The sequence below is a fragment of the Suncus etruscus genome, chromosome 4, assembly GCF_024139225.1.
Source record: "Suncus etruscus isolate mSunEtr1 chromosome 4, mSunEtr1.pri.cur, whole genome shotgun sequence".
NCBI lineage: Eukaryota > Metazoa > Chordata > Mammalia > Eulipotyphla > Soricidae > Suncus > Suncus etruscus.
Window position 1 is genome coordinate 22,465,592 of NC_064851.1, and position 27,873 is coordinate 22,493,464.

Below are 27,873 nucleotides of genomic sequence, written 5' to 3' on the forward strand. Positions count from 1 at the left end.
CGCCGTTGTTTGCACAGGCCAAGCAAAATATGGGGAAAACGAGAGAAAAAAAAGCCTTGGCCTAATTACAAGGAGGCCTCACCCCTGAAGTTTTCTGGCATAAGACTGACTCTGGGCTCCAATGAACTGCACTTTTGTATGCGAGTGTGAATATATGACTACGTGATATCGAGTATGCAAGAGTCAGTGTATGTGTGTGAGTGGATGTGTGTGTGCATTTGTGAATCTGAGTATCTGAGATAGGGTGCATGTGCATGAATCAGTGTGTATGTGTGTCAGTGTGTGATAGCATGCATGAGTGTGACTATGGGGATGTGGTGCATGCATATAAATAAGCATGTAAAACAAGTGTTGAGTGGGTACACAAGCCAGTGTGTATGTCAGCAGGTAAGTGTGAATATGTGTGATTTTGTGTATCTGTGAGATGTGAGTGTACGCATGAGTCAATGTGTAAACGCGCGTTAGTATGTGAAAGCATGCATTAATGTGTGAATGTGTGCAAAGGTATGTCAGTATATGTGTGAATGCATGGGAAGTTGTCCTGTGCGCTACCACGGATACCTGACAGGACAGGCAGCTCTTCTGTGAGTCCTACACAATCCTGGGGGACAGGGACACAAGCTGGTCCTAGGTTTACAATTCCCTCCCTCCTATTCTGACCAAGTAGGCACCATGTGGTGAGAGTTAAGTAGAGTCCATGAGAGGGCCCAGAGCCTTGCTGTGTCTGGGTTTCTAGCATAAAGACCCAGTTGAAGCTGTCCACCACCCTCAGTGCAGCAGAGTAGTTGCCGCCATGTCTCAGCAGTTCCTGCTGTTGTCATCCATCAGGACACCAGTTGACAAATGAGAAACTGAGGCAAAGAGCCATCCAGGATTGTCTACCTAAGGAGCAGACCTGTATATGGGTTCTGACCATGGAGGCCTTCTGGTTCCACCTAAAGACTGTTCCATCTCTTTGTAGGCACCACAGTGCTGTGTGTGTGTGTGTGTGTGTGTGTGTGTGTGTGTATTTGTTTCTGGGTCACCCTAAAACTCAGGACTCTGCTAGGAGAGCTTGTACATGGTCTAAGGGATTCATAGCAAGACCTCAGAAATTCAGGGTTTTCTCTGCCTCCCCCTGGCTGTGGAAAACCAACACAACTCCTCCCATCCCTTAGATCGGGGGTTCTCCTCTGTGAGATGGGCATACACCAGATGGAACATTACAGCCTGAGAATTGATGAGAGGGAGTCCTTGTGACTTTCAGAGTAAAGACTAGAATAGAGAAATAAAGAATTCTGTCCTTTCCTGACATCAGGTAGGACCCAACCACTAATACCATAGACCCAGGCACACCCTCAGATCTACTTGTGGGCAGAAGAGAGCATGATTGTGCCTTTGGCTTTCAGGCCCTGGAAACATGGCTGCAGCTGCCAGATGTGCTGTGAGAATTTCAGACATTAATGTTTTGTCACTCTTCCATTCAGCTGGCAACACAGATACCAGAGATTCAGTCACTGCCATCCCCTAGCAAATGGCAGGTTCTGGCTGTCATTCTGGCCAAGCCCCCAGCTACCTGATGCCACCCCTTTAATTGGTGGGGCTCGAGACTTTTATGGCAAGATTCGAAGTCTACTGTAATTAAGATCTCTATAAAATATTTAGACCGCCGTGCCCGGATATATTAATGATTATACATCTGAATGTTAATGAGTGTAATTAGATGAAAGATTAGCCAAGCCTGTCACTAAATATACATACAGGACTGATAAACTCTAGTCCTATGAAATTATAGGTGTCAGCAGACAATACACACGCCGACATCTAAGATGGACTCAGATTGTTCTCCAACAGGGATGTCCAGACACGTGAAGGGAAATAAGGGAAGGGAGCAGAGGGAGGATTCTGAAGCCCCAGGAGGTCTTTGGCAATACCGGGAAGAGAAGATATAGCAGTTTGTACATGCCCATAGGTGGAGACCTCACTCGTAGGAGTGACTTGTTTCCATGCGAGGACCGTGTTTCCAAAGCTGGCGTCTCTGCATGTTTTATAGGGGTTACAAGGGGGGAGGCAGATGACAGAGAGTTCATGCCAGCCATGTAAGACCAAGATGGTCATACTATTCACAAAAATAAAGCTTTAAACCAACTAGGACCAATGAGATGGTGCTGGGGCTGAGGCCTTTCCCTTGCATCCCTCTGGTACCCTAGTTCAAGTCCATGGGTTGATGCTTCATGAGAGATGCTTCATGGCTTTCCCAACAGGGATGCTGCCCCTGAGTTACATGAGAACCAGCAATATTGATCTGCCGTGGGGGGCTTCTTCCGGTAAGGAGATCCCTTACCCTGAGAAGCTTGACTCAGGAGACTCAGCCTGGAAGAATTGGGTTGACAAGAGACAGAGGACAGTCATACAAGACTCACAGCAGCTCCAGACACCCTCACATTGTGCCTCTGCATACAGTTCACAATACAAGGCCAGTCCCTCCCTGAGCTGGCCTGCAGGCTAGGCACTGACTATTCCACTGACAGACCAGGAAATCAATGAACCCAAGAAAGGTCTGGAGTCCAACCCCACATGTGGATCCTTTCAGCCAGAGAACCAGTCAGTGGTACAGGTAGAAATTAAAAAACAAAACCAGGGGGCTAGAATGATAGTGTAGCGGTAGGGCATTTGCTTTGCATGTGGCCAACCCAGGACATACTTGGGTTTGATTCCCGGCATCCCATGTAGTCTCCAGAGCCTGCCAGAAGTGATTTCTGAGAGCAGAGTCAGGAATAACCCCTGAGCACTGCACCCAAATAAAAAAAAAATCTTTTAGCCTTTTGTGTATCAACTTTTGAATTTCATAAAATAAAACTTCCTGAGTTCCTGGAATTTACAACCACTGGAATTAGAGCAGTCAACAAAAAATTTAAGAGCATGTTCTGAACCTCAGTGGGTGCCACACTATTTAATTCAGATCCTGTTAGTGCAAAAGCATGCATGGAGGTTGTTTGCTAGAACGGGGATCGAGATCACCAGGGTGAATACCACTGGCCCTGCAGTGCCGGTTTTATCACCAACATAGCTGAGAAGGTCTCACACAGAGTGGGAAACATGACGGGTCATGGCACAGCACTACTGAGCGAAAGACATTCTTTCCCCAGTGAGATCAAAACGGCTGACTGCACTTCATGCTTGGAGACCGCAGTGAGCCGAGAAGGCAACTCGATCCGGTTTTCTTTTTCATGAGGATAAAGTGCTTTTGTGTTGACATCTTCCACAGAGGTTATTCATCCACGTGAACTTTCAGCTCAGGGTAAGAATAACTAAAGCTTGGGGGTGATGCCCTTCAACGGGGACTTTTGACATTGAATGCGGCTTTCCGGTTGACATCCACTTGCGCTCACACATTCTCGATAAAGTGGGGAATATCCCAGAGAGCTTGCTTCATTTTGATGCATCTACCTGATATCTCAGGGTGAAATTTTTATGCAGAAACCCCTGCAGAAGAAATAGTTTGCTGCAAAGGCTAAAGACATCCACATGTATGCCAGTTTAGCTTATCAAGTGAGGCTCTCTACCTAAGTGGGTAGGGTGCTTCCTCTTGCAGAAACTATTTTATTTTTCTTTCTGCATAGTGCTCCAGTCCGGTAAGCTGAGGTCACAGGAAATCTTCCCTAAAGTCACTCTTCCTCCCAAGGCAGAGTGGCAAAGAATAGTGACTCAAGCAGAAGGCCAAGAAGGTGGTGAACCCCCTTCTCAGGTAGTGGCCTGAGAACTCTGGCATCAGACAGATGCCCAAGCTGGACTTGACCCAATTCGTTAAGTGGCCATACTACATCCATCTGCAGTGCCAACATGCCATCCTGTACTTATGGCTCAAGGTGCCTCCTGGCCATCAACCAGTTTTTGCAGGCACTAGACTGCCAGATCACCACCCAGCTTCTCAAGCTGGCTCACAAGTAAAAGCATGAGATGAAGCAGGAGAAGCAGCAGCTGTTGACCCGTGTCGAGAAGAAAGCAGCTGGTAAGGGCATTGTCCCCATCAAGTGGCCCCCAGTGCTATGCTGGGGTAAACACTGTCACCACACTGGAGGAGAAGAGGTGCAGCTCGTGGTAACTGCCTACGACATGGACCCCATTGAACTGATGGTCTTCCTCCCTGTGCAGAAAGATGTGGGTACTCTACTGCATTATCAAGGGGATGATGCAAGGAAACTGTACAGCTGTTGCCTTCACACAGGTCAACTTGGAAGACAAAGGGGCACTGGCTAAGCCGGTGGAGGCCATCAGGACCAACTACAACAGATACAATAAGATTCATCGACACTGGGGCAGCAACATTCTGAGATCAAAGTTGGCGTGCATTGCCAAGCTGGAATACGCGAAGACTAAATAACTTGCCACCAAAGGCTGAATAACTTGCATTGCAGCAGCTTCCATAGGCCAGCCACCAGCCTGACTGTTTGTACACAGCAAGAAAAAAGAAAAAGAATAGTGACTCAAGCCATTTGATTGAAGTTGAATCATAAACCATCTCAATGTTTTTTTTCCCCTCTACAATTTGCTTTTCACTGTCAACCACTCCCCTCTGAATGGTGGTTTCTTGAAAGCCGAGAGCCATTAGTCTTTGGCAGATGGTAGGTAGGGGCTCAAAGTTTCTTGAGCAACATAGAAACTTTACCAACTTCTCAACCATCCCGAATGTTTTCTTCCTTATTGATATTCAAAAATAAACTAAGATGGTTGAAGCAGGACCCAAGAAATAGTATAGCAGGATGGACATTTGCATTGCACACAACAGACCCAGGCACCACATAGGGTATCCTGATCATCAATAGGAATGATCTCTGAGCACAGAGCCAGGAGTAATAATAGCTGTGTTGGCCCCTTTTAGCACCCTCCCCCCAGAAGAAAAAAAACATTGTGTGAGGAGATAAAGATGTTGAAGGTATGACGTGTCACCAAGTCCTAATCTTCATTGTAGTCTACTGACTTTTTATCTGATTATGACATCTTTACCCAAAGCCCCATGGCTTATCTGAAAGGGTTGTGCTTACAGCACAAATGACGAGACAGTTTGGAAGGTCCCATAGTGTCACTGGAATTAATTTCAGAGCATTGGACTTGCAGGGGCTGAGGTGAGAGCTTACTTCCAAGGACAACAGAAGAACCATGTTCTAAAGTTCTTCTCTGAAGGTTTACAGAGCTGCCTTCTTGTGTATGGTCCCAGCCACATATTGCACATTGGCTACACGTTTCTTGGTCTGTGCTGATACTGAGCCTGGAGCGTTCAGGCTGGACTTATTACTCTTCGAGTAATTACTAAGCCTCTCTTGACTATAGTTCTGGTTTTAAAAGAAGGTTCAAAGGTTTTACTGGTTGGCTTTTATGTCTCCACTTTAGTAAGGCTCCAAACTTTACAGCACCATGACACAAGAAATAACTTCCTTTCTGAGCAAGACCACAGCTCAGCTCTCGGCAAACAGTGCACGTGAATACAGTGAATTTAAGAGCATCGGGGACAGGTAAGGGACATGGGCCATGACAAAGACATATCACTGACAGGCAATCTGATGAAATATTTCTGTCCCTGTCTACGGTCACATTTGTTCTGTATTTACTCATGGACTGGTCTCTCCTGTCGGACAAGCACGAGGTGGAGTGTCTGCTTCTTTAGTTTAGTTTAGTTTCCTGCCATGCCCACAGGACAGAGCAAGAACCCAGTGCTGAGGTGTGGGGGAAGCAGTGAAATGGGGTTTGGGGGCATGAGTGTAGACTGCAGAGAGGACAGGAGGGCAAGTTGAAAGCAGGTCTGTGTTGCTGGTCTTGGATTCAGGAAGTGGGGTTTATTCCAGGAGGAGCATGGCAGGCACATGCCCACCTTTGCACATGGGTGCATCCAGCAACAATCAGCACTGCCAGACTTTGCTGAATGGGCATTGGGAAGAACTGAGAAGTTGACAGGGAGCTCTGGGTACCTCTTGCTGAGTCCACACCTGGAGCTGGGCCTAGAAGTACTGGGTGTGTTCAACCATCAGGGAGAAGCAGGAGAGGTTGACAATGCATGAACCCAAAAGCAAAGGACTCCCCTGCTCTACCATAGATGGAAGAGGCTCAGGGTTACTAGCGCCTGCCCAGTAAATTTTCTAACCTAGAGAACACAAGCCCCTCCCTCACACCCCAAGTTTTCTTTAAAGAGGATCCTTTTTCTCTAGCAGTAGGTAGTTGGAGTTGGTCTTCCCTCTACTTACTAGCAGGGTAGCTGTGCAGGGATATCTTAATGCTTTGATGCCAAGGCTGTCATTGGTATTAACTCAGCTATATCCTAATGCAAACTACTAGTGCTACACACTGGGAGTGTCAGCTTGTTAAATCTCTTTGTGCCACTGTTGGCTCGCATCATGTAAAATGGGGCCAGACATAGCACCACCACCCAGGCTCCTCCATACCACACACAAGGGAGCAGAGAGTTCACTGGGTACTTATTGCTTCTCAGTGCTGGCAGAGAAGTAATCTGATCTGTGACAGAGTGAGAGGCAGAGTGAGTTGGGGGAAGTCTCCCCAAAGTCCCAGGTAACCTGAGGCTACCTGGAGGTGACCCTCCCTGTCTCCTCACAGCATGGACAAGCTACTGGCACTAGAAAATGTCCCCTGCTCCTCACCCCCACCCCCAACCCCGTGTGTACACTGTCACCCACAGGTCCTGCTCTCAGAATTGCTGGTCAGACCAGGAAGGTCAAAGACAATCCATTCCTCCTGCCTTCCCTCCCTCCTTCCTGTCCTTCTTTTTCTTCCTTCCTTTCCTTCTTTTTTTCCTTCCTTCCCACTTCTCTCCTTCCCTCACACCCCTCTTCCTTTCTTTCACCTTCTTTCCTTCCCTCCCTCTTCAGTTGCTTCCTCCCTTCTTCAGATGCTAAATTTAAGCTTGGCACCATGCAAGCACAGAAACAAAAATACCTAAAGTCACGGGGAATAACCAGGTCCATGAGTAAATTATGAAGGCCAGGAGATTATGAAAACTGGTGTCTTGAGATCTCGGGCAGGACACATCTCTGAAAAGACCTGTGCAGAAGGTGAAACTGGAAAATTCTTGGGCTGAACATGCAGGGATCTGGCCTGTGTTGCCCATAGGGCTAGGTGCTTGCCTGATTCCAGGGTACTTAGTAAGCAAGAGGGAAGCACTGTGAATCCAAATGGGGAGACCAAGGTTCTCTGAACGTATGAGATCCTGGATTCATGTTTATCATCTCTCTGGCTCTGTGACTGCTCGAATACTTTACACAAGACCGAGAGAGAGAGAGAGAGAGAGAGAGAGAGAGAGAGAGAGAGAGAGAGAGAGAGAGAGAGAGAGAGAGAGAGAGAGAGCAGGGCAGCTTTCCCCCTCCCTCAGATTCATTCTTCTTATCACCAAGTGGGCTGGCCCTGTCCTCTGTTGCCCAGGTGCCCTGCTCAGTATCTTTGTTGTTAACTCATAACATTTGTTTGGCTACCTTGGCTACCTTGTCATCCTGTGAGAGGTTTCCTAGGTGGTACCCTTTAAGCTCAAAGTCTTTTTATCCGGCAGGAAGAAAGATTTGGGCCAAGTTGGTGGACCCTGAAAGCTATGCTTGATTATGTGCTTATATTCACAGCCATGTGCAAGGTGTGTGTGTGAGCACAAATGTGGTGCCAAAGATCAAACCTTGGGTCAGCAACATGCAAGGTAACTCCCTAGATGATCCCTCCAGTTCCAACCTCAAAAAACCCCATCATCAAAGTTCTTGCCCAAGGGACAGCTCCAAGGGCTGTAACAGATGCCTGACATGTAGAGACCCTTGATCCTGGTGCTGCCCAGTGATAAAGTTCTGATGCTCAGCTCACATAGCTGCATAAGCCCATACAGCCAGGCTGAGTATTGCCAGGAACAGTAACACCCCCCCCCCCCAGTCCCTAGCAATGTTTGGGAGGACACAATCCCCCAATGTGGAAAAGACGGAGTGAAGGAGAATGGAGTCATGCTGATGTTGAGTGTAAACAAAGGCTCTTTCCATACACTGTTCTACTCCACCCGTGTATGACCAAAATCTTCCATGATTAAAAAAGAGTCAACCATGATTAAAAAGTGAGCAAAGGGTGGCTGCTCCTCTACATGCCCCCAGCGTGGCTCTCTGAAAGTTGCCATTGTTTCTAACTGTGCAAGCTCCTCCTCCCTAGTGTGGGGGCACTCTCGTAGGCTCCCAAAGATATCTCTCCAATTCTGTTGCCAGTACAAGTTTGAATCATCTTAGACCAAGTGGGTGTGTGAGGCCCCAGGGCTATGACCCTGGTTCTGTCCCTTCTTGTCACATAGTATATTCTTCCTTCCTGGGGCAAGGCTGCGTTGGAAAACTCAGTTGGCCTCACACATGTGCTCTGGGGGGAAAGTGTTACCATTCTTGGGGAAAGTCCTTGCCACTTCCATTGCGGTTCTGGCATCCAATGCCCGGAACTATGCTAATATCAACCCACTCAACTGAGGCTGCAACCTGTAGGTTTGGCTTGAAAGCCATCCTTGTCAGAAAGGCCCAGGATGCCTGCCTGGGCTTCTAGCTGGGGCCTGTCAATGTTTCTCTGGTGCCCTTGGGTCCCCTGGGTGGGGCTGGTTTACAGCAGGAACCTTCAAACCTTCCTCCAGCCCAACCCCACTGTCCAAAACTGCCAGCTCAGCATGTTGGGTCTATTTACTTCTGAAGAGAAAAAAAAAAAAAAGAATTTGACCTCTTAAGGGAAACAAAAGTGAAGAATTTCCTGCCTGATTGTCTAAAGGGGAAAAATAACAGGAACTGAAGGAGTTACTGCCCAAAGAACAACTAACTAATGAGGAGGAACTGGAAGGCTTTGGGCTGAGCCCTGGAAGGAGAGGAACCCCAACATCACTGCTCAGCACTGCCAGCCATACCCGAGACATTGCTGTCCCTGTCCTGCAGACTCTCAGGTACCAGCAGAACCATATAGTGACCTTGAATTTGGAAAGCAAATGGGCAAGGCAGAGTTTTTGACTTAATGCCAGATCCAGAGTGTATGACAGTCAGGGCAGGTCATGTATCCTCTGTTCCCTAACCATACCTGTGCTACAAAGTGCCACTAACACAAGCAGTGGGGTTGGGGGAGAAAGTCAGGCTCTGCCAATCACTCTCAATGACCCTAGTATGACGACCAAAGTCCTCACCACTGATAGAGCTGACTGAAACCAGAGACACCAGGGACCGCAATCACAACCTGGCCCTGGACTGGGAGGAGATTTTAGGGATTGGCACACACTGGGTTGCTCCAGCCCAGGGACTGGGCTCTGCTCTCCAGGCCCCTATATAGGGGCAGACAGTTATTGTATTCAGGAGGGAAGGAGGCAGGAGTTCCTCTGCTCCAGAACACTAGTCGCAGAGCCACCTATGCACCAGGGTTTGATGCTGGGTCTTAGGGTATAGCTCAGGGAGGCTCTACATGAGAGAAGAAAAAGTTGCAGGTTACAGCAGAGGCAGGAGTCTAATGGGTGGCCATGGCAGTGGCGATCACTCTTGCTAACAAACAGTAATGTGCCATAAGTGCACTGTTCCCAAGCCCTGTTCACCTGCAATCACTGACTTTGTAGGGCTGTTAAACATGGGAGCGAAAGCAGGGGTATCTGCTTTCCCAGCCCCCAGCCCCTGCTTGGGCCTGAGACCCTACAGGATCTCCCTCCTCCATCCTGCACAGTGCTATGAAGCACAAGGCCTGGAGAAGCCTCTTAATCTCAGGCTGGCCAGTGGAGATTTAGGTCAGGGCAGTGCAGTCCTCCCCCACCCCTAATGCCTTGGTCTCCATTCTCTCAGAGCCCCAGAGCCAGTTTCTGAGCATGGCTATAGGCCTAGGGTCAAGGTTCAGGCCTTTAGGTCTCCAGTGTCCCCACAGACCTGCCTGCTCCGGTCCAGAGTCCAACCATCACGTGGTCACTAAAGAATGTAAAGGATAGGGGCTGGAACACAGCACAGGGTCAGGGTGTATGCAGGACAAGATTCTGCCTCCGCTTTGATCCTCAGACTTTAAGGGCCTCGGAAGCACAACTTCTCCAACTCTTGCACTGAATACTGCCATGATTAAGAAAAGTCACCACATTGGTGGGGGGGGGTGTTCTTTATATGACTGAAACCCAACTACAATCATATTTGTAATCACGGTGTTTAAATAAAGATATTAATAAAAGAAAAAAGAGAAGTCACCACAGTGAGCAGAGGGCAGCTGTTCCTCTACATGCTCCCAGCTTGGTGCCTCTGAAAGAAGCCATTGTTTCTACCTGTCCAAGCTCCTCCTCCCCTGGTGACAAAGAATGAGCATTGATAAAAGGTACTCCCTACCCCACTCCACTGCCCAGTAAAAAGTAAATGATGGAAGCAGGAGTGATAGTGCAGTGGTAGGGTGTTTGCCTTGCATGCAGCTGATCCATAGGACAAACCTTGGTTTGCTCCCTGGCGTCCCATATGGTCCCCCAAGCCAGGAGCAATTTCTAAGCACATAGCCAGAAGTAACCCCTGAACATCACCAGGTGTGGCCCCAAAACCAAAAAAAAAAAAAAAAAAAGTAAGTGATGTCTGTCCCTTCATAGAGATGCTGAGACTGTGGGTCCCAAGGTTCTCATACAAGCATCAGTTTGCTTCAAGCTAAAATTTAAACTCAAGGGGCTTAGGAGATAGTTCAAATGGGAAAACACAAGTCTAGAATATTCACCTGGAATTTGATCCCTGAACTGTGTGCCTCTGCCTCCCCTCCCCACCAGTACAGCCACTTGCAGTCTGACCACTGGCCTGAGGACTGACCTGTCAGGCTAGCAACACTAGCTGAGTGTGGCAAAGCGAATCTCAATCACCCTCTTCTCTGCCCCCAACACTGGATGTGGTTCCTATTTTATTTATTTTTTTTATTTTTTTGTTTTGTTTTTTGGGCCACACCCAGCGGTGCTCAGGGATTACTCCTGGCTGTATGCTCAGAAATAGCTCCTGGCAGGCACAGGGGACCATATGGGACACCGGGATTCGAACCAATCACCTTTGGTCCTGGATAGGCTGCTTGCAAGGCAAACGCTGCTGTGCTATCTCTCCGGGCCCATGGTTCCTATTTTAAAACTTGGCTTGGAATAAAACAGGAGGTGATAGGCGTGACTCTAACTAATTGAGATCTCGGAAGAAAGATGGACTTAGAGCACAAGTGGGCAGCACAGTACTAGCAGATAATACTGGCTGCAGATAGCAGCGCTTGTCTGTATGATTTAGACTAGAGCCCTGGGGCAGGGCACAGCAGCATTCTGTAAAGGCCAAATCTGTAAGTTTTCCCAACAAAACCAATGATGGTTTTAAATAATTAAGGTGTTCCTGTAAATTCCTAGTGAGGTTTTATATCTGCAGGCCAGCCTGCTGCCAGCCCATCATCAAGTCAGGCTGGACTTGCATAATCTCAATTTACAAGATGCTGCCAGGTGTCAAGGGTGTGATCTTAATGTATTCACTTCTGTGAATAAAGCAACAATGAAAATTGAACCCCTAAGTGCCTGGCCCTTACCCTGAATGAGAATTTCTGTTGGCCATACTGGTGGAGCTCAAAGGTCATTCCAGCGGGGACCAAGTCCAGGCCTCCTGTATTCAAGAGCCTGTGCTTTAGCAGTTGAATTCTTACCAGTCTCATTGGGTTTGCTTCAGGAGCAGTAACAATTGTTTTGACTAATCCTCACATCCCTGTGTTATTACTGCATCTATGTTACAGATAAGAAAATGGAGACACAAAACTTAAATGATGTGCTTAAGATCCAATGACTGGTGGAGGAAGAATTTGAACCAGCCCTGAAGTCTACCATACACTAAGGAGTGGGATGCTGTAGTTTATTACAATACATTTAGTTTATTTCAAAGATTTTTAAACTTTTTGTTTTGGGGCCACATCTGGCAGTGCTCAGGGGTGACTCCTGGCTATGTCTAGGAATCATTCTTGGTGGTGCTTGGGGGACCATATGGGATGCGAGGGATCAAACCTGGGTTGGCCATGTGCAAGGCAAGAATCCTACCCACTATACATGTCTCTGGCTTCCAAAAGCTTATATATTTTTTTTTCTTTTAATTTTTGTTTCTGGGGCATAGCCAATGGTAATTCATATTCAGGGATCACTCCTTATGGGTGTCCAGGGACCAGGTGAGGTACTGGGGACTGAACTCAAGTTGGCTACATCTGGTTTGTGAATGCATTGTGAGCAAAAGGCAAATTTAAAAACAACAGTGTGAGGGGTCAGAACAATAATACAGCAGGTAGAGCGTCTGCCTTGCACACGGCCAATCTGGGTTCAATCTCCAGCATCCTATATTCCCTGAGCCTACCAGGAGTAATTCTTGAGTGAAGAGTTAAGAGTAGCTCTTTCATGGACCAAAAACAAAACAAATAAAAAAAACAACCAAAAAACCAACAGTGTGAAGAATCCAAGATGTGATGCTGGCATTGCTGGACTGAATCATGGGTAAGAAGAGTTTATAAAGCCTCTGCTGGAAAGGAAAATGCTAGGATAAACTCTGATTTCACACTCAGCAGACTGAGAGTGGGGAGCATCCAGGGTGACCCTGGGTTTGGGGAAGGGGGAAACACCTCTCTCCAAAAACCAATGGATGGGCAGGTGTATTTTCTAGAAAACACACCTGCGGTAACATTACCAGCAAGGGTGTGGTTTGGTAACACTGTACTCAGCCAGTGAGGGAGGCCAGAGAAAAAAATCCCTCCTTGCACCTGCCAGCCTTAAATACTCCAGAACTTAGTTACCAAATGGGGACAACATCTCCTAACTGTGGCTGCCTTGAGAAAATTCCAGTGGGCAGAACAGATTGTTTGGTTGAGGGATCCTTGATGTACTGTTTTAGAGGCGGCTTTGCTTAAGTATAATGGGCTTAGCACATATCACCAATTTACTGTGGGTGGCTGAGAGCCGACACACATGAAAACCCACTCCACTCACCATGCCCTTGGACTTCCCTTGATCTTTTGTATCCTCACATAGGGAAGACCTAGCCAGGCTGAGGGTCCTCAGAGACCCATTTCTGTCTGTCTCCTTCCCTGGTGTTCCCACTCCAGATGTCTATCAACATCTGCCCTCTCTCTGATTGGGAGCAGAGACCCAGAACAGCTAGTTAGGACCAAGCTGGCCTCTGCCAGAAGTCGCTCCCCATCCCACCATCCTCCTGCCTGAGAAAAATTTTCAGGGGCTTAACATCCTGGGACATGGGGCTTCTAATACTAGCTCAGGGTGGAGGGACTGGGTACGAAGTGTGTGTGTGTGTGTGTGTGTGTGTGTGTGTGTGTGAGAGAGAGAGAGAGAGAGAGAGAGAGAGAGAGAGAGAGAGAGAGAGAGAAAGAGAGAGAGAGAGAGACTGGGTACGAAGTGTGTGTGTGTGTGTGTGTGTGTGTGTGTGTGTGTGTGTGTGTGAGAGAGAGAGAGAGAGAGAGACTGGGTACGAAGTAAGTGTGTGTGTGTGTGCGCGCGCACTGAGGTATGCTCTGTGTAGGGGGGTTTGAGTTGTGGGGAACCCAGCCAGCATATGCCCATTTACCTCCACGCAGCCCTGGCTGGTTTCAGTTGGGGCTACATCTACAGGCTTGTTCCTCGAAGAGCAGTTATCGACTTTTTAACTTCTAAAAATACCACCTCACTGCTAAACAAACATGGGGCACTTGTGAAATAAAGCAACGACATGAAAGGCCTGGCAAAGGGTGCCTAGAGATTCCCATCTGCAAGTGGATGGAGCAGTTCCCTCTGCCTAAGCAGACACAGTCATTTCCGGAAGTCCTCCTGGAACTCAAGGCCAAGGTCAGGCTCTGGACAGGGGCCAGTGCCTGAGGCTGAAGGCAGGGGCGGGGGGGGGGGGGGAGCAACTTCTGGAGAAAGAGAGAAAACCAACAGTTGTGGGCCTTCTTGCCAGCAGGGCCTTCTCAAGCTCCTGAATTCTATCCTCCAAAGAAGAGTCATTTTTATGTCTGTTGTCCTGATACAGAAAATGAAGGTTCAGAGAGGTGAAGTGAATTGCCTAAAGGCACCCAGTCAGCAGCAAAAACCTGTGATTCTCACCAGGGCTCCAGACTCTATTACTACTCCTCTGCCCAAACTGCCCCTGGGTGACATGGAGCTGACTGTGGCCCAGCAGGACACAAAAAGGTGGTTACAAGAGCAAGGGACTGAATCCTGGATCTATGCAGCTGGGATCTGGACCTCGGCAAAGTTCTCATCTGGAGGTGGTGCCAACAAAGCCCCTGCCTCATGGGGGTGTGCAGAGAATTTAATGGGTGCATTCAATAGAGTTTGAGTGGAACAGTGCCATTCTGCACGTGCACTCTCTGTCTCTGTCTCTCTCTCGCCCTCCACCCCTCTTCCATTCCAGGTAATGTTCAGGGGTTACTCCTGGCTCTGGACTCAAGCATTACTTCCGGCGATGCTTGGGTACCATATAAGTTGGCAAGCACCCTACCCTCTGTACTAACACTGGTCCAGCTGGAGTCTCTTGGCTGTCTTCTAAGCAGAAGCAACCTTTCTACCACCAATGCCCCCTATCTCCATCCTCCCCCACCCCCTGCTTATATTCAAGACAAGCATTCTATTTCTCTCACTCACTAGGATTATTATGACAATTGTTGGTATAGTTATTTCTCTAACTGAGCTCACCAATCTTTGTTGTAAGCTTCATACCGTGGGCCAGTCCTTCCAGTCCTCATCTCTATCATCTCTGGGTATTATTACCATAATGTCTTTTATTTTTCTTAAATCCCACAGATGAGTGAGACTATTCTATATCTCTCTACCTTTGATCCATTTCACTCAGCATAATAGTTCCCAGCGAGGCTGCTCTTTCTGCAAATATTGAAAGGAAGGGTCACAAAAGCCAGTACTGGAATATGACAGAGAGCCCCCAAACACTTGCAGGCCAATCTCTGCACACAGATCCATGAACACCATATATGAGTCAGTCAACAAGCATCTGGAGGTGCCCATCTATTCTTCTGCCAGAAGCTGGTATGGGATTCAGAGGCCAGGCTAGGCCAGGATGAGAAGATGAGTCAGAGCAGCTCAGCCCTGCCTCATTCTTGGGTACCTGCCACTTAAAGTCAGGCTGACCACTGGGTAACAATTTACTGCGTGCTTGGCCTCTGCAGGTGCTATGCCCCAAATACCTTGCACTCTTGAACTCATAGCATTTGCAAAGGACTGTGCCATTTCACAGATGAAGGAGCAGGAGTTTGGAAGGTGAAGCACTTGCCCAAAGTCACACAACAAAAATAAAGTGGCTGAGCAAGAACTTAATGGCTGCTTGATGCCTTTATTCTGGGAGTTCTCACTGGTGCCCAAGATTCTGGTGAGATCAGTCTCTGGCATTCTCTAACAGTTCATAACATGACCATCATCCTTGGGGCTCTGTTCCACTACTCTGGCCTGACCCAAGAGCATCCATGCATTGCTCCCTTCCTTCTTCCAGCACAGCTTGACTGAGAGTCCACAGCCTGCTAAACTGGCTGCTAACAGCTGGAGATGGCAGAAAAACAGTGGGATCCGATCCCTCTGCAGCTGACAGTGGTGAACTATGAGGCCTGGCACACGGAATGGTTTATGTAGGAGTCACCTGACAGTCCCAAGGAGACAGAGCAGAGGTGCAGAGGTTACAGGGCAAGGAGCTCCCAGACCTCTGGGGAAGCTGACCTTTAAATTGAGACTGTGAAGGATCCAAGTACTCTAGGAGGCAGGTGATACTGGGACAAGAATATTCCAGGCTGCGGGACTACCTACCCAGCAGCCTCTCTCCACACAATTCAATGGCCAAGGGCCATGTATGAAACAGAAAGGACAGTGTGACCAATCAGGGAGATGTATTCAATCTGAGAGGAATAGGCCAGGACATGCTAGGTGGTCTGGGGGAGGCAGGCAGGGCTCAGGGCAAACAATGAGGCTACATGGAGGGTGATGCCTCCACGGTCCAAGGCTTCCCATGATGTTTGCTTCCGGCAAGCAGCTTAGCTTATCTACAGGATGACCAGTCCTTCCTCTAAATGGAGTCAGGGAGAGGGAAAGGCATTTCTGAACCTCAAGAGGGAGTGAGGGATAAAGGTCCAGGGAGGGGAACTGGTTGCCTTGTCAACATCTCATTCATCCACTTTCCCTTCCTGTAGCACCCACTGCAGGGCAGGCCCTGATAACATGAAGTGACTTAGCCACATGCACAGTGTGTTCACATCCAGCCACCAGAGTAGAGATCCAAGCTTAGGAGGGAAGGGATGAGTCACTGCCGGGCTGGTCTGGCCAGAAGGAGGTGTGCATGGGAATGAGCAAGCTGGAGAAAAGAGCATGGGAGAGGCAGGTTGGCCTATACACTGGCCACATACCAAGAGGTGATAGAAGGGTGGATGGGGTGGTGAAGCACACAGGAGCAGAGACCCAGAGGGCTGAGCTGGTTTTGCTGTCAAAAAGAAACCAGACAAGGAAAAGTACATCAGTCCCAGAGGAGGGGTGGGTCATAATGCAGAGAGACTGAGGCACAGCCTAGCAATACCCTGGGCACCTGGTCGAATGGCCTAGAATGATGAGCAGTGTATGCCAGGCAGGCTCTGCAGGGAATGGCACAGAACAGTCACTGTCAAACAGGCCAGACGGCCCCTGCCCATAGCTAGTAGCAATGGCAATATGCAGCCTTCACTTTAAGGACACACAGCTTGTCTCTCCCAGTGCCTTCTCTCTGTTTTCCCAGGCCAACCAAGGTGCCTGCGCTCCCACTTACCCTACCAACAAAGAATAACCTCGCTGCATAGCTGTCTTCAGGCTGGCTCTGCAGCATGGAATGGGTACTCAGAAACTTCTGAGAATGAGGTGTCATTTTAGTCCTGGGGATGGTTTGTGCCTGGGGCAGCTAGTTAAAAACCTTCACAAGCTCTTACTGTGATTCTACTTTACAGCCAGATTCACAGATACCCAAGACTGGGAAACCAGGCCTGGGGCCTGAAGGATTTGATTCCAGAGTGCAGAGCCCATTCCCAGAACTGCATGCACCCCTGCTGAGAAGGTCCAGAGACAAGGACAAGAGCTGAAAGAAGCGAAAGGAACACATTGCACAACCTTGTTTTCCCAAGTGCAAAAGTGAATGTTCCACTGCTGACTCCGAGGCACTCAGAAAAGCTAAAGCAAGTTATTCCTCCACGCCTGGCAGATGAGTGGATGCACCAGGCCCTAAAGAACTTGTTCTGAATGGATTCCTGGATCCATGTTCACACCAATGCCCAGAACCCGGCCACAGAAAATTCTCATGAAAGTGGCAGGGAAAGCAAGATAGGTAAGGTGACTGCAGTACCAGCAAATGGGTCAAGAGCCCAGTTTGGGGGAAGGGGGGGGGGTATTATCCAAGAGGCAGTGGTCTGCATGTGTCTGAAGGTGCCAAGCTGTGACCCACAGCAAAACCTTTCCATGGCACCTCCCTTCCCTTCTTTCCCTAACCTGACCTAACAAAGCAACCTAAATCTATGCTGTGCATCTGACCCCAAGCCTTGGGCATCCCTACGGACCATCTACGATTTCCTAACAGGGAGTGCTCAGAGCAGGGACTGTGACACCTCAATAAACTGTGCGGATCTAGCCAGTCCTTAATGGTGATGGGCAAACTGGGTTTTCTGCCTCACAAACATTGGGGGGAGGATTAGGACAGAAATTCTGAGCTCTCATGATTTTATTGTGAATGCAGTTGCCCACTGCTTCCTACTGAGGAGAACCTCCAGCAGAGTTGGGCAGGGCATTGTTCATTCCTGAAGTCCAGCTCACTGTCTGGAGCTGGTAGGGTGGGGAAGGCAATAGAGCTCCCCTCATGGGGAGTCCAGAAATGTGGTCCCTGCAGGAGGAGGTGGCATGAGGAAGCCTTTCAGCCAAGAAGAAAGGACATGGAGGAGAGGAACAAGGACTAAAAGGACTAAAACCCAGGGCCTGAGGCCAAACGCAAGAAGGAAATTGGTCCTGGCTGCAGGCACAGTTTCCTCTCACCTATCCACATTCCCCTTTTCCCTTCTCAGACATCCTGTTCACAACTGATTTTCCTGTTTCACCCTAGCCTTGCATCTATCTGTCCTCCAAACTCTGTCTGACCCCAGTGTTGCCTGCTGTGATTCCCCAGTGCCCTTAGAATGGGAACTTCCCAGAACTGAGTCCAAGTTCCATCCTGGCTAGTATTTCCTTTCTTTCTCTCTCTCACACAGAAAATCTGTCTGCAAGTGCTGTGACTTGGCCACTTGTCCTGCAACATCTGTCCCCTCCTGCTCCCCTGCACAGACCTTTCACTCTTGTGGCAGCAGCCAGGAGTCAATTGATATTTTCAAGATGAAGACCTCGCTGCAGTTTCTGATACCCGGCAAATGCCTGCCACTGTGGATGACTGTCTTTGGTTTGTTTACAAGTGCTGAGGAACTACTCTCAGCTCTGTGCTCTGATACTGTGCAGTGCCAGGGATGGGACACAGCATGTGTTCAGCTCTTTGGATTATCTCTCTGAGCCTGGATGTGTGACTCAACTGAACAAAGGAAAGCAGCCATTGATCATACTGACGAGCCACTTGTTACCTAAGTGCAAGCCAGCACCTGGCCCCCTCTAAGGTCTCCAGGAGGGGAAGCAACCAGGGCCCCCAAGGAGCCCCCTGACCCTCAGCACACTGTGATCCCCTTGGCCGACATTCCAAATTACACTGCTTCCCTGGAGCAACCCCGGAATAGAAAGACAGGCTGGCTCTTCCAGCCTGTGTTCTCCCTGGAACAGAGATCTCATTTGTGTGTCTCAAATGTTTCTTTGCTCTCCTGTTTCACTCTGGAAAAGCCCGTGTTCTCTCAAACACACAACTCCTCTTTTTCTCACCTCATATCTTTCCAAGCAAGTTCTGTTCAATAAAAATGATCTTACTTCATTGAAAAATAAAAAGACAGGTTAACCCTCTGAGGTGCAGAAAGCTTCGGCATGGAGGAATGAGAGTCCCTACCATATGTGCCCATGTGTGTCAGGAACAGCACTGGTTCTATGTAACACCTACTGGCACATGCCCAGAAAAGCTGCAGGTCAGCACTTTCTAGGACTTGTGCTTTGATATTAGAATATTCAATTACTGGACAGGCATTTCTTCTCTGCAAAGGTGGAGCTGATGACCCAACTTCCCCTGCAACTGCTTCAGTACCTTCCTCACCCCCCATTTCAAGGTCCTAAATAGGATCCTGCTCAATGAGTTATCACTCAATGAGTGATTCCTGAACCTCCTTCCCCATTGGGCATAGCCCCTGAACACTGCTGGGTGTGGTTAAAAATAAGCACAAGAGTCTCATTTCCAAACACTGATCTTTTACTCTGGAGAGGTTCCTCCTCCCTGTGCTCTGGGATGTGAAGGCCAATGAAGGTGGGATCCAGCCTGTCAAACAGTGCACAGTGGCCTGCAAAGAAAGGTGGGCAGACAGACCACACAGGTGAGACTGCTGGAGACACACGCCACAAATACTGCTCTCCAGATGCTAATACAAGGTCCACTTCCAACACCATTTAAAAGCTAACAAAGGTGATTTTTTAGGACAATGAGATGCAGGCAGGGGTGAGGTTTGATGAACTCTGACCAGTGCCCAGAACTAGCCAGGGGAGAGCGGAGGGGTCTGGTGTGGACAGGACAGTCACCTTAGTAACTGCCAGAGCACTGAGCCTTGGGGCCATTCTCTAGTCAGAGTCCTCTGGGGCTGTATCCAGGAAACTGCCTGGAACCCTGCAGGCTCCTCCTTCCTGGTGTCCTCCAGGCCAGCCCAGCCCAGTCCAGAGCAGAATGGAGCAGTCACCTCACTCCACAATCACCTCAACAGGCGTCTGCCCTCCTCATTCCTCCACAACCTGGTGAGGCATGCAGGTTCTTCCAATGACTCAGAGGTGAGGAGCACAAGTTCTGGAAATTGGGGCAAGAGAATGAGGTCCAGTGCTCAGGACAGCACAAATAGGTCACAACATAACCAGATGGGCCAGGGCGAGGGGCACTGCCCTGCACAGAACTTTCTGGAATCTGTAAAAGACAGACCATGGGCATGTGCATGGCAGGGTGGAGTGGGGTGGCTGTCTCTCCCTCAGCACTTCCTACATGCCAGCCCCTGGGTCCTGCCCTGCCCTCTATGTCGGCCCTGTGGCAGCCTGGCAGCAGGGTGGGGAGCAACTCAGAAATCAGAAATCAACTCCAGGTGCCCCCAGCCTGAGCATGCAGTCACCTTCTGCAGCAAGTGACCATCTTAAGCATGTCGTTTCCAATTATCCATCATCTGAGGTCATTGTTGTTCTTTTTTGAGAAGGCAGGTGGGGTTAGGCACTCTTTGGGGTTCCTGCCCTGAATACTTGTGTGTAGAGGGGCCATTAGGACTGTGCACGAGGGGGCTAGGGCTGAGGCACACAGTACCAGAGACCAAATCTAGTGTTTGCACATCCCAGGCATGAGCTCAACCACTGGAGCCTCACGCCTAGCTCTGGACCTTTGTTTGGAGCTGTGTGCACTGCAGAATGTGGTGAAGGAGTTGGAGAGGAGGGTAAGATGCACATCTTCCTGTAGCTAGCAAGGCCTTGTCCCCAGGACAATGGTGCAGTGCTTGTATGGCTCAGCTGGGGACAGGGATGTGAATCATCCTGGTTGATTCTGCTGGTTCATGCTAGTAGCACTGAGGACTGGGGTGGAGATTTCTTTCCTTGGCCAATGGCCAGTCTAAGGCAGGCAGAGAGCTGGCCAGGGTGAGCTGGGGCCCTGCATAGTGGTAGTGTGGGGCTGCTGTCCAGCTTTTTCTGAGTCAGGGGTGCTCTTCCTGCCCCCAGGCATTTGTTCCCCCTGTATTTTGAGGGTGAGGCTCAGGCTGCAGGATGGAAGGGGGAAAGAAGAGCCCAGGCTCCTGAGCAGTGTGTGACTGCCTAAGAACCCCCATCTATCTGTCATCCCCAGATCCACAGTGCATAAAGTCATCATCTAAAAATCTATAAATCATTTGAATAAACAGGCCCTCCCATAGGGAAATGGAGGGTGCTGGCTAAATCCAGGTCCTCGAGCTAGAAACATCTTCCTTGGTTTAAATTCCATCTATTAATGTGTAACCACACCCCCATTCCTCCTGCATAATCTTACCTGCTAATAGACCTCTCATTTCTGGGAGGGGTCTTGGGAGGTAATAAGAGCTTTGGCCAGAAGAGCAAGAGAGATTTTGCCTGGATGAGGTTGGAGATAGGAGCAGGAGAAGAGATGGCTGAAAGAAGTTAAGTCGCAAGGCAAGCTAAGGATGGCATGTGCTTAAATAGGTTTATGATATAGGCCACACATGTTGGCCAGGGCAAATAAAGATGTTCTCTCTCTGGAAGCCTGACTGCATGTGAGTTTTCTACCCACCGCTCTCCTGAATCCAGATACCTGCTGGTTGGAGGCATTGGAGCCACATGGCCTGGGCTGGAGGAGAAAGGCCTCCATCACCATCCACCTCCATCCAAGCCCATCTAAAGGGCTCTTAATTATTATTTAATTCAACATTGATGGATAGAGAAGGCAGCTCAGAGGACAGAGCACTTGCTTTGTATGCATGAAACTTGTGTTCCATCCCTAGCACCAAAGGAAAAAAGTCCTTTCCAAAATTATGGGACTAGAGACAGTCGAAGGTTTGGTCCTTGGCACTTCAGGGTCTTGAGCTCTGCTGGGAGTAGCTCTTGAGGACTGCAAGTGTGAGTATATCCTTTCCAGCTCCCCACAAACGAAATTTAACCCAATTTAATTCCTTTTTCATTTCACTGCCCAGTCGGTCACTTTTCTGACCCCAGTCTTCATCTGAATAATAGGTCAGATCATCTGAAATGCAACATGGGCTTTATAGCCTGTGTGCAACTTAAATGAATAAACAGTTGTATGAATTATATATGCACATTTAATCCAACTACTAATTTTGAGATACTATGGAGTCACTGTATTTGAACCTTGAACTTCTGCTGACCTGGTTCTGGTTCCTGGTTTTGAGCTGAATCAGACTTTCTACATTGATCTTTATAGCTTAGTGCCCCACCCCCCACAAATACCACACACTACAAACACCACCGACCTGCCTCTCTTCCACCTGTGCCACTCAGCAGGTTCTGGGTATGAAGGAGGCTCCCCTTGGCCTGAAGTTAGTTAGCAGTTTGAGTATTAGCTATTGGTCCGTTCCTGTAGTCACAATCCAGAATCAGCATAATTGTCTCTGGACCTCACTGGTCTTTATTCCTAGAATGCAAGCCCAGGACCCGGTATGGGCATGTAGAGGGTAGGTATGTGGCTTGGGTTCTCTGATCACTACTAGAGCTGTCTACAATTAGACTGGCTACAGGTCTCTCCTGGGCTCCTCTCTGTAGCCAGCTGAGGCCAGCAAATAGGGCAGGGAGGCAAAACTGGAGATCAAACACAGAGATGTGTGGCTTGTGGTGTTTTGATTGCACCCCATTGCCAGAACTCTTAATCTACCTCCTCTTATATTTTAAGGCAGCTTAACTGATATAAAATCAGCTGTCCATTCTTGACCTCTATTATTCGATATCGTCTGAGATATATCACTACCTACAAAACCACCACCACAGTTCAAAAGTATCCCCAAAGCATCCTCTTCTCCCTTTGTCAGCCCGTCGGCCTGGCCCACCTGTGGCCCCCAGACAACCACTGATCATTCTTTCCTTACAGATGACTTCATCTCCTTGAGGTTCCTGTCAATGAAATCATACAGAAGATGCTTTTTCTTTCTGTAATCATCTGTTCTGCATAACTGAGATCTGCTATCCTGCAGCAGGGATTGAGCATGCTGCTTTATTGTTGAATTGGATTCTATTGTAGGATGTACCCTTGGTTTAGCAAACCGTCTGAGGATGAAAATTGCTTCCGACATTTGGGAAAATGGGAACCAAATTTCCAAGGCCTACCTGTGTCTGAGTCTTCATGTGGGTATCTACTTCCAGGGTGATTTAGCTCAAAGGGGTGAAATAATCAGGTCCCATCTCATCCCACTCATTACGTCTATGTCCCCCGATTCTGGTAATCTCCTCATGTGTGTAGGATATTCTTTTCACTATGTTCCTGGTTTACTATGAGCCTTCTCCTGCCCTCTGCAGCAGATAGTGCTTTTTCACAAAGATGGGCACAATTAATTCCTATAAACCACATATCTTTTGCAGTGTGGAAGCCCACTGATCTGGTGCTAGTGTCACCAAGGCAACGTGGCAGAAGTTGTGGGCAATGAAGTCTGAGGTTGGCTGGGAGAAGCCTTGAAGCATAGGGAATTCTTGGCACTCTCTCCACCTGTGTGGAGAACATTGACCTCCCATGCTAGAGGATGCTCTTGTACTGGGGCCCAGCAGCTGAGGCATCCTTACAAGCACCAGGCAGGGCCAAGGAGGTTCTCAGAGGCTCCAACAGCACATCAGTGTGAGACTAACACCCCACAGCATTATAGTATGACCTCTTCCACATCATGACACAGCCCCCACTCTCTTGCCAATAAACATCTCCTGAAACAGAGAATCATCCATCAGAATCAAGTCCTTGACTCATAGAACCATGTTGAGGGAGTTTGTTCCAGGGTAGAAGTAATGAACACATCCTTCTAGAATATGATCTCCACAAGAAATGGAGCTTTGGGGGTGTTTAAAAGCAATAAATAGTACTGTAGACAGGGCACTTACTTTGTACATGATCAACCCAGGTTCCAGCTCCCCTAAATCCCTGAGCCCAGCTAAGAGTGATCCTCCTGGGGCTGGGCTAGGAGTAAGCTCTGAGCACTACAGTGTGTCTCTCTATAACAAAAGAAATGGACTTTTGTTCTATTTTGCTGATGGATAAAGTATTCCCACATCTGCTCTCACCCTGGTCCCAGATCAATCAATGGTGATGCAAAGGACTGCAATGAAGGGGTGATTAGGGACTCTGGGAAAAGAATTAACTCAGTGAAGTGATTTTTACCTATTCAAAGTGAACAATGGAGGCAAGATGTAAGAGTTCTGTAACTGGGTTCCCCCACTCAAATTTTCAAGGTGGATGAAGTCCTGTTGGGCCCCAGTTTCTCAAGTGCAGTCAGTCTCAACCTATCCATGGTGTGGGCTTGTTTTGAGATGTGAGGTGAGGTATAGTGGTGCTGGCATGGCCAGCTGTGGGAGGGTTATGGGTAAGACCTGCAAAATCTGAATGGAGCCTCATCATCCTGCTCTCCATACTCCCCCTGAATTTTCTTGAAGCCCAGAGACTACTGAATGCCTGAAGCCTCATCAAGGTTGGGAAAGCCTCCCCTGAGAGAGTTGAGTGAGACCCTGTGTCAGATGCAGTAGTGTGTCCAGGGCACCCTAGGCCTAGCATGAGGCTGGTTCTGAAAGACCCCCTTCCTGGCAGATTTCTTGTTTCTGTGCATGTACTGATACCTTTAGGTGGAAGGTGATAAAGGACTCAGTAACCAATAGAAGAGCACAGGATCCAGCTACGGCCTTCCAACGGTCAGGTTAAGTAGGTGCCCAGTTTTCCTCACACCAAGTTCCTTTCCTCACCTTTCAGGCAAACCCTCTTCATAGCTTTCTTGGAACTCATCCTTCAGGAGAGAAGCTGAATGTTGCAGTCACATATGCAGCACACATCACCACAAATCTTTCCTGAGGCATGAACTAACTCTTAAAAAGTTAGTGGAGGGACAGGAAAAAGAAGTGCCAGGCTCCTGAGGCCAGCCTTGAATCCTTTATTCCCCAAACCTAGGACTAGGAACCATCCATAGAGCTTAGTGCTCCATTCAGGGCCTCTGTAGGACACCCAGGTGAACCATGATTTAATGTGCAGATGTTTCTCTTTCTCTGTTTCTCTATTCCAACACCCATGACATTCATTTCATCTCCTACTATAACTCCACTTATTTCCACCAACCTCAAAATCAAAGAGGTGTCTGTACAGAACAAAGGCATGAAGACCAGGCTAAAGGGACTTTTATTTCCAATCCTACTTTCCAGGAAGATCTTAGCCTCTCTCCCATTCTAGAGAGATTAATAAAATTTACCCAGCTGGGACCTGAGTAGTGGCAGAAGCAGTAGGGTGTTTGCCTCGCACGTGCTAACCTAGGATGGTTCGATCCCCTGGCATCCAATATGGTCCCCCAAGCCAGGAGCGATTTCTGAGTGCATAGCCAGGAGTAATCCCTGAGCATCACTGGGTGTGGCCCAAAACTCCCTCCCCCACCCCAAATCTATCCAGCTAAAGATGGTGGTAGGAAGGATGGAGGAGCTCTTGCAGGAATTGTTGACGCAAATGATTATTTCCAAAAACAATTTATTGTATGGCCACACCTTAGCCATCCTTACTGCAAAATGGGTGCATACAATATACTCTTCCACTGTGAATAAAGGAGAGAGAATTTGCTATGGGATATTTTCCCCAATAAAGCATCAGATGTGAGAGGTGAGTCTAAAGGGTGTGTGAGGGTATTTTCAAACTAAACAATCTTTCAGTTTTTTTTTTTCTTCAGGATAATGACTAATTTTCCATATTGAAAACACTGATGAATCATGGAATCCACTGAATGGCCCACATGTTGAAGCTAGAAGGGTGCTAATTAGATTGAAGTGGCTGAAGCAGGGAGGTGAAGGAGAGAGGTTAGTGGGATGGGGACTGGCTGTCTTTCCAGTTCACGGAATCTAACTGTCCAGATTAAGAAAAGAAGACATCAGATATAAAAATAGATTAAGGGGCCGGAGCAGTGGCATGGTGCAGTAAAACATCAATCTGCCTTGCCAGCGCTAGCCTAGGACAGACTGTGGTTCAATTCCTCAGTGTCCCATATGATCCCAAGACAGGAGTGATTTTTGAGCACATAGCCAGGAGTAATCCCTGAGTGTCATCGGGTGTGGCCCCCAAAAAAACAACAACAAAAAGAAAACAGATTAAGAAGTATAAGGAAACTAGGCCTGTTGCAATGAGTAAGTCTCAGGCACGCAACACTTTAGTAGTGAGTCTTGAAACAACTCTCCTTAAAATGATCTGGGGTTAGGTGCATAGTATTGGAGGCCAATGAACCTCATCTCCTGGGACACACTGCCCTAAATAACAAGCTGGGCTTGGTCACATGACTTTCTCTGGCCAATGGGACCTCAGCAAACAGAAGCCAGAAATGGTTTAAATGCACCTGTGCAAGATAATGTAGGAGGATGCAGAGTGGAACTTACCACAATTTTTCTGTAAATCTCAGACTATTCTAGAAGAAAATATTTGTTGTTTATTATTATATTTCTATGGCTCTAGGTAGTAAACACAGGGCCTGACACATGCAAGATAAGTGTTCTATCACTGAGCGATGTCCCTGATGCAAGATTATTTATCTGTAGGGTATGTGAGTATTTTAGAATATAACCACTTGTGTAGGAGCCTGGGTTCAACCTACTGGAGATACATTGCCTAGCCAACAGCTATATTAGGACAGCAAAGATCTGGGTGGTCCTCTTACTGACTCTAAGTGACTTCTAACTTCACCAAATCTAGAGTCTAAGAAAGTTTTCTGGCAGACTCTGTTGACAATATTTAAAAGCAATGAATGAGTGGACTGTAGGAAGATATTCTGTCTGAAAGAGCTGAAACTGTAAATTTCCACAGATTGCTAAGATCTCCCATCTAAGCATCTCTCATGCCAGGGCTGAGGGGCAGAGAGGCTAGCAACCCCCAACTTCCCCCACTGGAAGTCATCCCCACTGGTGGTCATCAGGCCAAATGGGAAAACTATGGTAGCTTTATGCATCTGATTTATGAAAGAGGAAGAGAAATTTCATCCAGGGCAGTAAAGCATCCAGATAAGGAACATGTCTTTGATGGGAAGAATGAGTCAAAGAATGAGATAGGAGGGTGGATGTGAGAAGAAAGACAGGAAACATCAAGTCACTATCCAGCCCACACAGTATGATGAAGACAAGGACATGTCTGTGAAAAGCAGGTGAGTTCCATCATCTTGGCCGATAGCTCTATTTGGCCAACTGCCATGAGGACCAACTACTGGCTCACTTGTCTACATTTTTCAAATCTGTAAGAGCAGCCTTGGGGCAGGAGAGAACACCGTGACAGGGCATTTGCTTTGCACCTGGCTGACCCAAGGCAGACCCGGATTCGATTCCTGGCATCCTATGTGGTCCCTGAGCCTGCCAGGAGCAATTTCTGAGTGCAGAGCCAGGAGTAATCCCCTAGCGCTGCTCCTGCTGCCGCCGCCACCTCCACCGCCACCACCACCACCACCACCGCCACCACCGGGTATGGCCCCAAAACAAACAAAGAGCAGCCAGGTCATGCATGGCCACAATTGTTGGGAATTTCGTGGACACTGATGTCTCCCCTAGTTTCTCCTTCCAGTGAACCAGATGTTCTCTGAAGCCTAGAACTCTCTAAAAGGGGAATATTGGCAACACAGATTCTTTTTTTTTTTTACTTTATTGATTGATTGATTGATTGATTAGTTTTTGGGCCACACCCAGCAATGCTCAGGGGTTACTCCTGGCTCTGCATTCAGAAATCGCCCCTAGCAGGCGAGGGGTGGGGGGACGGACTATATGGGATGTCGTGAATCAAACTAGGTCCCTCCCTGATCAGCTGCATGCAAGCAAGGCAAATGCCCTACTGCTGTGCTATCTCTCCAGCTCCTTAATTTTTGTTGTTGTTGTTGTTGTTTTTTTGGGCCATATCTGGCAGGGTTACTCCTGGCTCTGTGCTCAGAGGTCATCCCCTGCCAGTCAGTGCTCAGGGGACCATATGGACTGCCGGTGATCAAGCCTGGGGCAGCTGCATGCAAGACAAATGCCCTATCCACTGTGCCATCGCTCTGGCCCCATGACACAGATTCCTATCCATTAGACTAACTGGCCAATTC

At 48.2% G+C, this 27,873-nt stretch overlaps 1 protein-coding gene and 1 pseudogene across 5 annotated transcripts in view; one reads left to right on the plus strand and one right to left on the minus strand.

Annotated features, from left to right (window-relative positions):
* The window catches only part of KAZN (kazrin, periplakin interacting protein), a 1,232,668-nt gene that overhangs the window by 70,908 nt on the left and 1,133,887 nt on the right, over positions 1–27,873 (minus strand). The window lies entirely within an intron of this gene.
* On the plus strand, positions 3,079–4,381 carry LOC126006140 (60S ribosomal protein L7a-like; annotated as a pseudogene).